The sequence below is a fragment of the Scylla paramamosain genome, chromosome 26 (genome assembly GCF_035594125.1).
Source record: "Scylla paramamosain isolate STU-SP2022 chromosome 26, ASM3559412v1, whole genome shotgun sequence".
NCBI lineage: Eukaryota > Metazoa > Arthropoda > Malacostraca > Decapoda > Portunidae > Scylla > Scylla paramamosain.
Genome location: NC_087176.1, coordinates 106,454 through 118,940, shown reverse-complemented (window position 1 = coordinate 118,940; position 12,487 = coordinate 106,454). Strand labels below are relative to the sequence as shown.

The window sequence follows — 12,487 nt, the reverse complement described above, 5'->3', positions numbered from 1 at the left end:
AACAGATTATTAAAGGTAGGTGGAAAATTTATTTAGAGCATGATGAACCCAGCCGTTAGCAGGAAGGCGGCACAACAACGTCAGCGGCGCACCTACAGAGTGAGAAGAGATATTTTCGCTGAGTACGACGATGCTGAGTTACTGAAAAGATTCAGATTGGACCGTGCTGGTATTGTTGCAGTGACTGATATAGTGAGAGACAAGCTGCAAAGTAAAACTGAAAGAAATAGAGCCTTGACCCCTGAGATGGTGGCCATCACATTACGATATTTAGCCACAGGAAAAATGCAACAGTGCAGTTGTGATGATTTTGGAACAACGCAGCCCACTATCAGCCGTGCAATATCACAGACAATTGATGCACTGGCTGACCCAGAAGTAATCTGCCAGTTCGTGGCTTTCCCTCACACCCAGCGTGAAGTGCAGCAAAAACAGGCAGAGTTCATGCAAGTAACTCAGTTTCCCGGTGTTGTGGGAGTGATTGATGGCACTCATATAAGAATTGTGTCTCCTCATGTCGATGAACATGTATATGTGAACAGGAAACGCTATCACAGCATAAATGTGCAAGTAGTATTTGATGCTCACTATAAGATTCTTGACATTGTGGCAAGGTGGCCTGGCTCAGTCAACGATGCAAGAATACTAGATAAGTCAGCACTCAAACTGATGTTTGAGGAACAACATGTACCTGCAGGATGCTACCTTCCCGGGGACAGTGGCTATCCCTGTAAGCAGTGGCTCCTCACTCCTTACCTTCGCCCTCAAACTGTTGCACAAGCTAATTATAACAGGTGGGTTTATTTGTAAATAGTGTTCTGTTAGGTTTAGATATGCTTTGAACGAATCTAGTAGCTTTCTCCCCAGGGCCGCCCTCCCGCGTGTGCCCGCAGCCCCTACAAGAACCGGTCCCTGCCCCCTTTGGGCACGCTCTCCTCCCAAGGCTAAGTCCCCGGGGCGTGGCCGCCCAAACTAACCCCCTCCTCCCAACAGTTCCAGTACCTTACGATGCAGCCAAGGGGACTGACGCCACCACCACCACTGCCACCACCGCCACAACAAGGGTTATTCGAGTGGGGAACATGCTTCAGGTGTTGCCCCAAGATGCCTCAGCCCCGCAGCCCCACTTCCCCATGATAGTGCAGGCAGGGAATGTCATACAGGTGAGAGAGAGAGAGAGAGAGAGAGAGAGAGAGAGAGAGAGAGAGAGAGAGAGAGAGAGAGAGAGAGAAAGTTTTTTACATACAGAAAGGAGAGACAGAGATAGAAAATCAATCTTACTACTACTACTACTACTACTACTACTACTACTACTACTTCTGAGCACCTCCTTCCTCTCAGGTTGTTCCAGCTGACAACACGCAGGTATTAGGGGCAGAAGTCGTTGGAGTTGGTCGGGTCATGCAAGTGGTCGGAGTCCCAGGCTTTCCCCCGACCCCAGCCCCAGACCCCTGCCCCAGCCACCCCTCTCCCTGTGACCCCTGCCCAGTCATCCCTCACCCCCTCCTGCCCCCTGCGGTGCTGCCAGCGGGGGTGATGGGAGGTGGAGGTGGGCCACACACACCTGGGTTAGCTGTGGCTTGGCTTATCTCCCTCCTCAGCAGGTGAGAGAGAGAGAGAGTGTATATACATCTGTTGTTATTGTATTTATTTGTCTATATTTTCCTTACAGAGTGATTGATTGATTAAATGATATATATTGGTGTTAATATATACAGACAGACTGGTATATAGACATTCTGATATGTGATGGCCAGTCCATGGAGCACAAGGTCTTTGTGGACTAATGAATATTTTACACTAAGGTTTAAGACCAGTGTTTTATTCAGCTATCATGAAAAAAAAAAAGAAAAGACAGTACATAATTATTTAGTAAGTAATTCATAACTTTAACCCAATCAAATTATAGATACATGCAAAAAAGAATTATATCAATAACAAAAGTAAATAATAATAATAATAATAATAATAACTATTACAAATTACAAACAATTACATATGTTTATAATAGTAGAGCTGATTACAATTTGAAAACTAATAAATACAATGAATAATTACTTGTTAAGTGTTGTTTTATCAGTAATTTAAAGGAATGTAATGGTTTGTTTTTAACTGTGTCCGAGAGCCGGGTCCAGTGCTTGGTTCCTCGTGAGACAACACTCTGTTGGGCACGGGAGGTTCAGCAGAAGGGTGTCCTCAAGTTACCTGTCTGTCTTAACTGAATATCATGAGCCCGTGTCTCTTGTGTTTGTATTAAGAGCTTTGTATACAAACGCCAAGGTCTGGAATACAGTAATGTCTCCAGTTTCTAGGAGTTTAAGATCCACTGCTATGTTCGGACTTGTTACTGTTTGTCTTATTCCACATTAGCTTTTTTGGGGCAAGAAATAATTTATGAGTGTAGGTTGCACTAGGAGAAAGAGAGAGAGAGAGAGAGAGAGAGAGAGAGAGAATGTTTTAGATATTATTATTATTATTATTATTATTATTATTATTATTATTATTATTATTATTATTATTATTATTATTATTATTATTATTATTACTGCTACATATTTCTCTCTCTCTCTCTCTCTCTCTCTCTCTCTCTCTCTCTCTCTCTCTCTCTCTCTCTCTCTCTCTCTCTCTCTCTCTCTCTCTCTCTCTCTCTCTCTCTCTCTCTCTCTTACAATAATAGTTTTACCCTTCTCTCTCATCCTCTCTCCCACTTCCACTCACTCACTCTCTCCCTCCTTTTGCAGCAAATCCCGAGGATCAACGAGGACATGGTGGACCCAGAGATTGCAGCAGCAGCGAGAGAGAGAGAGAGAAGCAAGAGAGGAGGGAGAGGAAGGAGAGGAGGAGGAGAGAGAGGGAGGCCAGGAGGGAGGCACGTCAGAGAGAGAGGGAGAGGAAGAGGTTGATTCTGTTACAACAACAACTGCAACAACAACAACAGTTAGTCAGTGAGGAGGGGGAGGGGCCGTCCTCTGATGCTGAGGATGAGGTATTGTTCAGGGTAAGTAGTAGTAGTAGTAGTAGTAATGCATCATTTTTAAACTTTCCGAGATAATCTTATTTCAACAGGTAGAGATGAAAAAGTCTTCTAACTGAGAAAAAAAAAACATTATCTATTTATTTTGTTATGTAGGCCAGCCAGCCGTGGGGGGGACAAAACTTCAATAAAAGAGACTCTCTGAGGTGTGGCTCCCCAAAATAGAATTGCAAATGGTAGCCAGAATTTACATGAATACTGGAGGGTGCTGTCAGGCCAAACCAGCTCCCCATCTGTGCCTATGCAGTGTCTGGCCAGCCACTAGTGTGTTTTGGGGGCTCAGACCAGCAGATTCCCACTGTTTATTCACTGTTTGTGTTGATGAAGTGTCTGGCCAGCCACTTGTGTGTTTTGGGGGCTCAGACCAGCAGATTCCCACTGTTTATTCACTGTTTGTGTTGACGCAGTGTCTGGCCAGCCACTTGTGTGTTTTGGGGGCTCAGACCAGCAGATTCCCACTGTTTATCCACTGTTTGTGTTGATGCAGTGTTTGGCCAGCCACTTGTGTGTATGTAGGGGACTCAGACCAGCAGATTCCCACTGTTTATTCACTGTTTGTGTTGATGCAGTATTTGGCCAGCCACTTGTGTGTATGTAGCGGACTCAGACCAGCAGATTCCCACTGTTTATCCACTGTTTGTGTTGATGCAGTGTTTGGTCAGCCACTTGTGTGTTTTGGGGGCTCAGACCAGCAGATTCCTACTATTTATCCACTGTTTGTGTTGATCTAGTGTTTGGCCAGCCACTTGTGTTTATGTAGGGGATTCAGACCAGCAGATTCCCACTGTTTATCCACTGTTTGTGTTGATCTAGTGTTTGGCCAGCCAGTTGTGTGTTTTGGGGGCTCAGACCAGCAGATTCCCACTGTTTATTCACTGTTTGTGTTGATTTAGTGTTTGGCCAGCCACTTGTGTGTTTTGGGGGCTCAGACCAGCAGATTCTCACTGTTTATTCACTGTTTGTGTTGATCTAGTGTTTGGCCAGCCACTTGTGTGTATGTAGGGGACTCAGACCAGCAGATTCCCACTGTTTATCCATTGTTTGTGTTGATGCAGTGTTTGGCCAGCCACTTGTGTGTATGTAGGGGACTCAGACCAGCAGATTCCCACTGTTTATCCACTGTTTGTGTTGATGCAGTGTTTGGCCAGCCACTTGTGTGTATGTAGGGGACTCAGACCAGCAGATTCCCACTGTTTATTCACTGTTTGTGTTGATGCAGTATTTGGCCAGCCACTTGTGTGTATGTAGCGGACTCAGACCAGCAGATTCCCACTGTTTATCCACTGTTTGTGTTGATGCAGTGTTTGGTCAGCCACTTGTGTGTTTTGGGGGCTCAGACCAGCAGATTCCTACTATTTATCCACTGTTTGTGTTGATCTAGTGTTTGGCCAGCCACTTGTGTTTATGTAGGGGATTCAGACCAGCAGATTCCCACTGTTTATCCACTGTTTGTGTTGATCTAGTGTTTGGCCAGCCAGTTGTGTGTTTTGGGGGCTCAGACCAGCAGATTCCCACTGTTTATTCACTGTTTGTGTTGATCTAGTGTTTGGCCAGCCACTTGTGTGTTTTGGGGGCTCAGACCAGCAGATTCTCACTGTTTATTCACTGTTTGTGTTGATCTAGTGTTTGGCCAGCCACTTGTGTGTATGTAGGGGACTCAGACCAGCAGATTCCCACTGTTTATCCATTGTTTGTGTTAATGCAGTGTTTAGCCAGCCACTTGTGTGTATGTAGGGGACTCAGACCAGCAGATTCCCACTGTTTATCCACTGTTTGTGTTGATGCAGTGTTTGGCCAGCCACTTGTGTGTATGTAGGGGACTCAGACCAGCAGATTCCCACTGTTTATCCATTGTTTGTGTTGATGCAGTGTTTAGCCAGCCACTTGTGTGTATGTAGGGGACTCAGACCAGCAGATTCCCACTGTTTATCCACTGTTTGTGTTGATGCAGTGTTTGGCCAGCCACTTGTGTGTATGTAGGGGACTCAGACCAGCAGATTCCCACTGTTTATTCACTGTTTGTGTTGATGCAGTATTTGGCCAGCCACTTGTGTGTATGTAGCGGACTCAGACCAGCAGATTCCCACTGTTTATCCACTGTTTGTGTTGATGCAGTGTTTGGTCAGCCACTTGTGTGTTTTGGGGGCTCAGACCAGCAGATTCCTACTATTTATCCACTGTTTGTGTTGATCTAGTGTTTGGCCAGCCACTTGTGTTTATGTAGGGGATTCAGACCAGCAGATTCCCACTGTTTATCCACTGTTTGTGTTGATCTAGTGTTTGGCCAGCCAGTTGTGTGTTTTGGGGGCTCAGACCAGCAGATTCCCACTGTTTATTCACTGTTTGTGTTGATCTAGTGTTTGGCCAGCCACTTGTGTGTTTTGGGGGCTCAGACCAGCAGATTCTCACTGTTTATTCACTGTTTGTGTTGATCTAGTGTTTGGCCAGCCACTTGTGTGTATGTAGGGGACTCAGACCAGCAGATTCCCACTGTTTATCCATTGTTTGTGTTGATGCAGTGTTTAGCCAGCCACTTGTGTGTATGTAGGGGACTCAGACCAGCAGATTCCCACTGTTTATCCACTGTTTGTGTTGATGCAGTGTTTGGCCAGCCACTTGTGTGTATGTAGGGGACTCAGACCAGCAGATTCCCACTGTTTATTCACTGTTTGTGTTGATGCAGTATTTGGCCAGCCACTTGTGTGTATGTAGCGGACTCAGACCAGCAGATTCCCACTGTTTATCCACTGTTTGTGTTGATGCAGTGTTTGGCCAGCCACTTGTGTGTTTTGGGGGCTCAGACCAGCAGATTCCTACTATTTATCCACTGTTTGTGTTGATCTAGTGTTTGGCCAGCCACTTGTGTTTATGTAGGGGACTCAGACCAGCAGATTCCCACTGTTTATCCACTGTTTGTGTTGATCTAGTGTTTGGCCAGCCATTTGTGTGTTTTGGGGGCTCAGACCAGCAGATTCCCACTGTTTATTCACTGTTTGTGTTGATCTAGTGTTTGGCCAGCCACTAGTGTGTTTTGGGGGCTCAGACCAGCAGATTCTCACTGTTTATTCACTGTTTGTGTTGATCTAGTGTTTGGCCAGCCACTTGTGTGTATGTAGGGGACTCAGACCAGCAGATTCCCACTGTTTATCCATTGTTTGTGTTGATGCAGTGTTTAGCCAGCCACTTGTGTGTATGTAGGGGACTCAGACCAGCAGATTCCCACTGTTTATCCACTGTTTGTGTTGATGCAGTGTTTGGCCAGCCACTTGTGTGTATGTAGGGGACTCAGACCAGCAGATTCCCACTGTTTATTCACTGTTTGTGTTGATGCAGTATTTGGCCAGCCACTTGTGTGTATGTAGCGGACTCAGACCAGCAGATTCCCACTGTTTATCCACTGTTTGTGTTGATGCAGTGTTTGGCCAGCCACTTGTGTGTTTTGGGGGCTCAGACCAGCAGATTCCTACTATTTATCCACTGTTTGTGTTGATCTAGTGTTTGGCCAGCCACTTGTGTTTATGTAGGGGACTCAGACCAGCAGATTCCCACTGTTTATCCACTGTTTGTGTTGATCTAGTGTTTGGCCAGCCACTTGTGTGTTTTGGGGGCTCAGACCAGCAGATTCCCACTGTTTATTCACTGTTTGTGTTGATCTAGTGTTTGGCCAGCCACTAGTGTGTTTTGGGGGCTCAGACCAGCAGATTCTCACTGTTTATTCACTGTTTGTGTTGATCTAGTGTTTGGCCAGCCACTTGTGTGTATGTAGGGGACTCAGACCAGCAGATTCCCACTGTTTATTCACTGTTTGTGTTGATCTAGTGTTTGGCCAGCCACTTGTGTGTATGTAGGGGACTCAGACCAGCAGATTCCCACTGTTTATCCATTGTTTGTGTTGATGCAGTGTTTGGCCAGCCACTTGTGTGTATGTAGGGGACTCAGACCAGCAGATTCCCACTGTTTATCCACTGTTTGTGTTGATGCAGTGTTTGGCCAGCCACTTGTGTGTATGTAGGGGACTCAGACCAGCAGATTCCCACTGTTTATTCACTGTTTGTGTTGATGCAGTGTTTGGCCAGCCACTTGTGTGTATGTAGGGGACTCAGACCAGCAGATTCCCACTGTTTATCCACTGTTTGTGTTGATGCAGTGTTTGGCCAACCACTTGTGTGTTTTGGGGGCTCAGACCAGCAGATTCCTACTATTTATCCACTGTTTGAGTTGATCTAGTGTTTGGCCAGCCACTTGTGTTTATGTAGGGGACTCAGACCAGCAGATTCCCACTGTTTATCCACTGTTTGTGTTGATCTAGTGTTTGGCCAGCCACTTGTGTGTTTTGGGGGCTCAGACCAGCAGATTCCCACTGTTTATTCACTGTTTGTGTTGATCTAGTGTTTGGCCAGCCACTAGTGTGTTTTGGGGGCTCAGACCAGCAGATTCTCACTGTTTATTCACTGTTTGTGTTGATGCAGTGTTTGGCCAGCCACTTGTGTGTATGTAGGGGACTCAGACCAGCAGATTCCCACTGTTTATCCATTGTTTGTGTTGATGCAGTGTTTGGCCAGCCACTTGTGTGTATGTAGGGGACTGAGACAAGTTTATTTAATGTTCAGTGACCCATTTGCAGGCACAGGGGTGTTGAGGAGCTGGGTGTGCAGGAGACAGACAATTACAAAGGTTTACAGTTCAAATGCTACATGTATCTTCAAAATACAGATAATAAGTAGATAAATATTGAAATTAATATAAAATACCATTCTTTGTTTAACACTTAACCAAACTTAACCAACATACACACACACGCTAACTCAGACAGTTCCCTAACTACCATACCATCCCGCAGGAGGCCATGTCGGAGGTGCCGGTGGTGGGGTCGCCAGTTCCGGAGTACGAGGTGGAGGAGGAAAAGGAAGAGGAGGACGAGGAGGAGGCACGGATAAGGAAGAAGAAAAGATTATTACCTGTAGCCCTCCCTCCAGCTGATAAGGGGATATTAAGGAGCCCTTCCTACAGGTGTGTCTGTCTACCTGTGTGTCTCTTTCTATCTCTCCTTTTCATTTTTCCAGTTTCCCATTATTTTCTCCACCCTCTCACTGTCTTTTCTCAGCCTCTCACAACCTGTCACACCCTCTCCCAGCTATTCACAGCCACTCACAGCCTCTCTCTCTCACTCTATCTCATTCCCAGTGTATCCAGACCATTCCAGACTTACCCCAAACTGTCCCCAAGACTTCCAGTCCATCCCAACTTCTCACAGCCTCTTCCAGCCTTTCACAGTCTCTCTCTCTCTCTCTCTCTCTCTCTCTCTCTCTCTCTCTCTCTCTCTCTCTCTCTCTCTCTCTCTCTCTCTCTCTCTCTCTCTCTCTCTCTCTCTCTCTCTCTCTCTCTCTCTCTCTCTCTCTCTCTCTCTCTCTCTCTCTCTCTCTCTCTCTCTCTCTCTCTCTCTCTCTCTCTCTCTCTCTCTCTCTCTCTCTCTCTCATTCCCAATGTATCCAGACCATCCCAGACTCACCCCAAACCATCTCCAAGACTCCCCTTCTCTCTTCCTCTCCTCTCCCTCTCTCTCCCTCCCCTCTCTCACTCTCCTAATTCTCCCCAGGAGAGGCCCCAGTGGTGAGCAGATGGTGATGCTGGAGATGATACTGGCATATTGAGTATTATAATTAGCCATAAACACTTGCTTGCTTACTTTCATGTCTACACAGGTTCGTTCGATGCAAGGAGTTGGCACAGGAGGCGTCCGAGGCTGTGTAGAGCGGCCGTCTGAACCTGGTGCCACAGCTTACTATGTTCAACAGGTGCGTGCGTGTGTGTGTGTGTGTGTGTGTGTGTGTGTGTGTGTGTGTGTGTGTGTGTGTGTGTGTGTGTGTGTGTGTGTGTGTGTGTGTGTTTTGTGTGGTCATTTCACTATCTATCTATCTGTTTAGTTTGTCTCCATCTGTCTGTCTTTCTGTCATTGGTCTGTCTGTCTGTCTGTGTATTGCAATGATTTTTCAGTTATGTATTTTATTTTTTATTCTTGTGTACTTGTGTCTGTCTGTATGTATGTATGTATCAGTCAGTGAGTCAGTCAGTCAGTCACTCAGTTAGTCAGTTAGTCAGTCATTCAGTCAGTCAGTTAGTCAGTCATTCAGTCAGTTAGTGAGTTAGTCAGTTAGTCAGTCTGTCAGTCACTCACACAGTGTTAATCCTCCTCTTCCTCCTCCTCCTCCTCCTCCTCCTCCTCCTCCTCCTCCTCCTCCTCCTCCTCCTCCTCCTCCTCCTCGTCCACCTCCTCCTCCTCCTCCTCCTCCTCCTCCTCCTCCTCCTCCTCCTCCTCCTCCTCCTCCTCCTCCTCCTCCTCCTCCTGTTCCCCACCACCCCTGCCGAGAGGTGAGTGTATGTACGTGTGTGTGTGTGTGTGTGTGTGTGTGTGTAGTAATAATAGTAATGCTATGTACATATATAAATACTGTTAATATTATTGATAAAAAATATTGATGATGATGATGATGATGATTCAGTGGTGATTATGAAAATGTGCATTACAATATAGGGTAGATATTATTGTTATTACCTGTGTGTGTGTGTGTGTGTGTGTGTGTGTGTGTGTGTGTGTGTGTGTGTGTGTGTGTGTGTGTGTATGTGTGTGTGTGAGGAATAATTGAATAATTGAATAATTGATGCTCTCTCCTTTGCTATTCATTATATACATGGACAGATGCCTGAAGGAAGTGTGTGTAAGGGAGGATAAAGAGATCATGCTGGCCTATGCAGACGATGTCGCTGTCGTGACAGGAAGCCAACAAGATCTTCAAGAGGCCATGACAAGATGGAATGATGTTTTAAATAGGGAAGGAATGAGAATGAACAAACAAAAAACTTATTTACTAGTGGACAAGCAACAAGTGATGGTGTGGCTCTGAGCCACTGTAGTAGGGATGTTATGGTTTAAGTGTAGGAAGTTGCAAATGCTCACCTAACAATTGCACCTTAGTAGAAAAACACAAACAGGAAGTTTATGCAAGTTTTTATCCTTATATAAAATGTTGTATTGCATCAAACCTCCATACATTACTGTCTCTATCCAGTATGAGACCGGTGTTCAGGAAGCACAAGCATGTGCTGAATAACAAGAAGCCGGCATTGGTGAAGGTGACAACATTTCATCTATTTATACATACTTTTTATTATTAAAGCTTATCTTATAATTATTTCTGAAGAGATTGACTAATTTTTGTAGTATTTATGACTTAGAACTATGATAAAGCTATGAATTGATATAATTCCTGATTTGTTTTATCTTTTCATTATCCTTCCTTTGTTAATTGAGCATTTTATATTACTTAGCTTAAAAATGCAAGAACGGTTCAGAAGTATCCAACCTTGGGCTAAGGGCCAAAATTATGGTATCATTCAAAATGTCCTTCAAAGAAAGCCCTCTGTAATCCAACACACTTAGCCCATTAATCCTTCCATTTCTCATCAATTTGTTCAACATTCATATTTTTCCCTTATAGGGTTGAACAATTTTCATGGGTTCAGAGCAAAAGGCTTCCTCATTCCTCCCCAAGGTATTCTCGGATGGTAAGCAGGTTTGACTCTGGAGCAAACCTGACCAAGGGCTACTGCCCAAGGCTACAGAGGTTCCTCTCCCTGAGGCTGAATGCACCATGTGAGATGGTTCTGTTATGTGGATGAATGTCATGGTGGATAGCAGTGCCACCACATTCCTACAATCATCCATCACTCCACTGCTCAAACGCTTCTGCAACCAATGATAGGTATGCTGCCACATTCTGCATGGTCTCCTTGGCTCTCAGATAAGGATACTGTCAACAGGTTTGGGATTGCCAAAAAATCATAAGGAGCTATGTCTGAAAAGTTCAGAGAGAGAGAGAGAGAGAAAGAATGAGCAAGAGAAAGAGTAGGATGAAGCAAAGGAAGAGTCAAGAGGGAGGAAGAGAGAGTAGGACAAGAAAAAACAGAACAAATAAATCCCCTACACGTCTTGTCTCCATTCACACAAGCCATGAAAAGCTTGTCCATCCCTGAGTGCTCAGAAGCAGTGTTCCACTGATGATGTGGAAACTTGAGACACCCAATCATTTAATGGGCTTTAGTAGGTTTTGTCACCAGTCTTCTGTGTGTCACTGACTACATTTTGAAATTTTTATCTGTTCTATTTAATTTTGTGTGTATGTACACAATGTTTATGGTCAATAAACTATTTATAAAACTATTTATCTGTGTGAGTAAGATAAAAGCAGTTATTATTATTATTATTATTATTATTATTATTATTATTATTATTATTATTATTATTATTATTATTACACATTTTCCTCCTTGTATTTAAATATTATTATTATTATTATTATTATTATTATTATTATCATGAATTGTTCTTGTTTATAAATAAAATACTGTAACTGATTATTATTTTTTTTATCATTCATTTAGACTCTCTCTCTCTCTCTCTCTCTCTCTCTCTCTCTCTCTCTCTCTCTCTCTCTCGAATAAAATGACTGGTGAGGAACTCTAATAATTAAAGTGCTAAAAAATCCATTAAACTACGAGAAATAAGACAAATAATTAATGACACACCTAATAACACAAACAAGGAGTAATAAACAAAACTTAAGCCAGAAAACACGAAAAGATAAAACTATCATATAAAGAAATACGAAGTTAAAAAAAAATCATGAATATCAAATAAATAACTCACATATAATCAATAAACACGTAAGGAACAGTAAATAAACAATTAAGCCATTCATTGCAAGGGCCACAGTCAGAAAGTGAAAAAAAAAAATGCTTAGTTAAATACCGAGGCTAAATAAAACAAGGAATTAGACAAATGACAAATAATTAATAAATACATAAGGAATAATGAATAAACAAAAATTAAGCCAGGAAGACTATTATAATTATTGCAAGGAGACGATATGTATGTATGTATTGTATGTAATTCGAGGTTAAAATGGCTCAAATCTGACCCAACAGCAGGCCATAAGTGAAGGTGTTCCTCAAGGCAGGGAGGGGGGGGAGCAATGAATAGGGGAGGGGCTATAAACTATTGGGGGGATATTAATTAATGACGCATCCAGTTTAGCGTGTGTGTATATTTCGCGTTGTGATAATTTAAAGGTTTTCTCGCGTTTTTATCTTTATTTATTGATTGATTTTATTTATTTATTTTATTTTTTTGGCAGGTGTTATATTTGTTGAGTGTTTTAAGTAACTGTGGCTCATTGCATCAAAACTCCATTCATTACCTTCGTGGGAAGGTTCAATTTGGCAAGGTTTTATTTCGCATTTTGGGTTTTGTAGTAAATTATGCATTTTCTCATATTTTTCTTTGCTGGTATTGTCCCTTCCACGCCATATATGACTGGAAAGTTGGGGGCGCCTTCCCCCCCCCCCCACCCTCCACTGCTACGTTTTTTTTTTCTTAATCAGTCAGTCAACCAATCA

The 12,487-nt window shown here is 43.5% G+C and overlaps 1 long non-coding RNA gene across 1 annotated transcript; it reads left to right on the top strand.

Moving 5' to 3' along the window:
* The first annotated feature begins 31 nt into the window (after positions 1 to 31).
* On the top strand, positions 32 to 11,446 carry LOC135113526 (uncharacterized). Its single transcript, XR_010274865.1, has 7 exons — positions 32 to 794; positions 994 to 1,163; positions 1,342 to 1,604; positions 2,742 to 2,998; positions 7,875 to 8,044; positions 8,737 to 8,829; positions 9,732 to 11,446. It is a non-coding gene; the product is annotated as an uncharacterized LOC135113526 (long non-coding RNA).
* Positions 11,447 to 12,487: the final 1,041 nt, after the last annotated feature.